Raw genomic sequence first — 3883 nt, 5'->3', positions numbered from 1 at the left:
GCGGGGTGGTGGGCTATGGGGCGGGGGGCGCTGGGGCGGCGGCGGGGTGGTGGGGCGACGGGGCGGCGGCGAGTAACTGGGGAGAGAAAGAGAGAGAGAGGGGCGGGGTGGGGCGGCCGTTAACGTTAGTGGGGCCCTCCCTCTTTGCCGTCCGCCCCCTTTGCCGTCCGCCTTTTTGCTCTATGCCTTCCGCTAGCGGACGGCAAAGAGGGGGGCCGTTAGGTTTTTTTAGCAGCACGTCAGTGGGGCCCCTCCCTCTTTGCCGTCCGCTAGCCGATGGCAAAGAATATTTGCCTCTGCTGGCCGACGGCAAAGAACTAGCTGATGGCAAATTAGGTCTTTGCCATCAGCCAGTTCTTCGCCGTCTTCTTTTTGGTAGCTGATGGCAAAGAGCTTCTTTGCCGTCTGCTAGCTGACGGCAAAGAGCTGGCAGATGGCAAAGTAGCTGATTCCAGTAGTGTAAGAAGGACTATTTGCCCCTGAAAGTCAAAGAACATCATTTGCCGCTGCTTTTTAGACAAGTTTCTAAACCCATTGGCACTCCAAGGAGACAAGCTTATCACGCCAAAAAGGCATTTGTCCATATTAGCATAGAGAGGCTCTTTTCGAAGAGTTTGTAAAACGGTGCGGACATGGGTGAGATGCTCTTTGATAAACTTGCTAAAAACAAGGATATCATCGAAGTAGACCACAACAAACACACCAATGTAAGGGCGAAAGACATGATTCATAAGACGCATAAAAGTACCTAGTGCTTCCGATAGACCCATAGGCATGACTAACCACTCATACAACCCAAACTTGGTTTTGAAAGCGGTTTTCCATTCATCACCCTCTTGTATGCGGATTAAGTTCATCAAGCATATCGTCAATGCGTGGAATGTGATACCTACAACGAACAGTCATAACATTGATAGGTCTACAATCAGAGCACATGCGAAAGCTACCATCTCGTTTTGGCACAAGAATGACTGGGACGGCACAAGGGCTCAAACTTTCACGCACATGTCCATGGTCTATGAGATCCTTTACTTGCCTTTGTATTTCTTTGGTTTCTTCAGGGTTGACGCGGCAGGGAGATTTGTTCGGAAGTGGTGCTCCGGGGATGAGGTCAATGCGGTGCTCAATGCCTCTTAGTGGAGGTAGTCCCGGAGGTAGCTCGTCGGGGAAACCATCTTGAAATTCCTGCAAAAGAGAAGACAACACTAGAGGAAGAGCGTGAGAGTTGTTAGCTTGTGTTGCATTGTCCTTGCATAAAAGGACATCGTATAGGACACTAGATGGGTTCTCACACACTCCTCTTATCTTACTTTTGGTGGGAAATAGAACTAAGTTCTTCTTGTCGCTCATCGTGGAGGCGCTCGATTTGGGCTTGTGGCGCTCACTCTCTTTTTGGTGGCTTGCTCTCTCACTATTCTCTCCATGATGGGTGGCTTGCTTGGCGATGATCACTTCGCTTGGAGACATGGGGCAAAGTACGTACTCCTTGCCCTTCATCTTGAATATGTATTGCTTCGTTCGGCCGTTGTCGATGACTCCTCTATCAAATTGCCATGGGCATCCAAGGAGGAGGTGGCAAACGGTCATTGGAACGACATCGCACTCCAAAGTGTCTTTGTAGGCACCAATTTTGAAGCAGACTTGTACTCGATGCTCGACTTGGAGAGTGCCGGAGTCGCTAAGCCATTGAACTTTGTATGGATGTGGGTGCTTCGTCTTGGGAAATTGGAGCTTGTAGCAAAGTTCTTCACTTGCGAGATTATGACAACTCCCTCCATCGGTGATGACCTTGACGGAGCGTCCATTGATGCTAGCCTTGGTATGGAAGATGTGGCATCATTGGTCTTCTTCTTGTTGTTGTTGGAGAGTCAAGACCTTGGAGACAACAAGAGTGGGCCTTGAATCTTCATCGCAAAAGACTTGTTCTTCTTCATTGTTCACTTGCCGGTGCATGGCGACTTGCTCGAGGGCGTCCATTTCTCCGTCACTCTTTGAGTCGTAAGTGCCGTCATCGTTGAGGATCATGGTCCTCTTGTTGGTGCACTCATTGGACTTGTGGCCTCGGCCTCCGCATGTGAAGCATTTGAAGGAACTTGTCTTGACGGTCTCATTGGTGGGGGTTGATGGTGATGAAGCTCTCGGGTTGAAGTTGCTTGTTGCAGGAGGATGACTTGGAGTTGACGAAGCTTTCTTGGGACTCGACTTGTCGATGTTGCTTGTAGAAGGCTTGGTAGACAGTGTTGGAGTCGTTGAAGCTTGGGTGTCGAAGAAGCCTTAGGACTTGGATGAGAACTTGGCATACTTGAGATCGTCTTGCACTTGACGTTCCGCTTTTGTAGCTTGATGCACAAGCTCGATGAGGTTCGAGTATGGTTGGAAGTCGGCGATCTTCTTGATAGGATGGTTGAGTCCATTCAAGAAACGTGCCATAGTTTGCTCATCATCTTCCGTGACATTGGCTCTTATCATGGCAATCTCCATCTCCTTGTAGTATTCTTCAACGCTCTTGGTTCCTTGCTTTAGTAATGGGAGTTTCTTGAAGAGGTCGCGGTTGTAGTAGGTAGGCACAAAGAGTGCTCTCGTGACATCCTTCATTTGCGACCAAGTAGTGATGGGTGGTTTACCTCTTGCCTCTCGGCGCTTGATAACTTGTTCCCACCAAATGAGGACATAGTCTTGGAACTCAAGGGATGCCATCACGATCTTTTTCTCTTCGTCATAGTTGTGCAAACGGAAGATTTTGTCGACCTTCAATGCCAATGAAAGGTACTCTTCAAGATCGTTGCTTCGATTGAAGTTGGGCGTGGTGAACTCGAGCTTTCCATAGCGTTGCTCTTCATTGCGTGGGGTCGGGGATGATGACGTCCATGTTTTTGAAGATTTTCAAGCTCGTGTTATTCTTGGAGAAAAGGGTTGTTTACCTCATGTTGCTCTTGTCGTGGAGGATTCCCATTGTTTTCATGCTCTTGATGAACTTGATGTTCTTGGCGAGCTTGTGCGGGAGCTTATCGAGCTCGAGGAGGAACTTGACGATGCACGCGAGCTTCAAATCTTCGTTCTTGATCTTCTTCACGAAGTGCTTCTTCATGTTCACGTGCTTGTCGGCCTCGGTTGTCTATGGCGCGACTTGCATCTTAGAGGGCTTGTTGCGCGTCAAGTGCTCGAGCATCTCGCAATTTTTGCTCTTGATGTTGTGCCTCGGCATCTTGTGCTTCTTAATGTAGACGCGCTCGCTTTCCGCTTCATGTTGGCATTGTCATTGGCGTTCTTGTGCTAGCGCAAAAGCTCTTGGGTTTGACGTTGTCGGTGCTCTTGAGAGTTGGTGTCACGTAGAGGACTGAGGCTTGCTTAACGATCATTGTGCGCGGCACGTCGAAGTGTATTCAATGTTGGTGTACTTGAGCCCGAGAGGGTGAAGTCGGAGTGTCGACTTGAGCGAGTCCTTCTTGATGAAGACGAAGTGGAAGAAGAGCGGTTGAGCAACAAAGTGTGAATCTCATCCATTCTTCCGTCACTCTCTTGCTTGTGATCGTCAATCTTGTGGTCGAAGTAGTCCCTTGTACGTTGCTCGGAGAGTCGCAAGTCGGCGGCGAGGTTGTCGATGCGTTCACTCATTGCTTGTTGCTCTTGATGCAAAACACGTTGTGCACCAAAGAGGTGGCTCTTGGTGATGTAGGAGTTCATGTCGTCGTCATGCTCAATGAAGAGTGGGTTGGTAGAAGTACTTGGCCTATCCATCATTCCAAGATAAAATGTGAGTGGTAGAAAGAGAAGAACGAATACCAAATGTACCTTGACCGAAGTTGAAAGTGGATCAATGATCACTACAATGTGGACAAGGAAATAACACAATTGGTACCAATTCTTGTCGGTTTCTCACACC

This window comes from Triticum dicoccoides, chromosome 5A (genome assembly GCF_002162155.2).
Source record: "Triticum dicoccoides isolate Atlit2015 ecotype Zavitan chromosome 5A, WEW_v2.0, whole genome shotgun sequence".
NCBI classification, from domain to species: Eukaryota; Viridiplantae; Streptophyta; class Magnoliopsida; order Poales; family Poaceae; genus Triticum; species Triticum dicoccoides.
Note: the sequence above shows the minus strand (reverse complement) of the source record.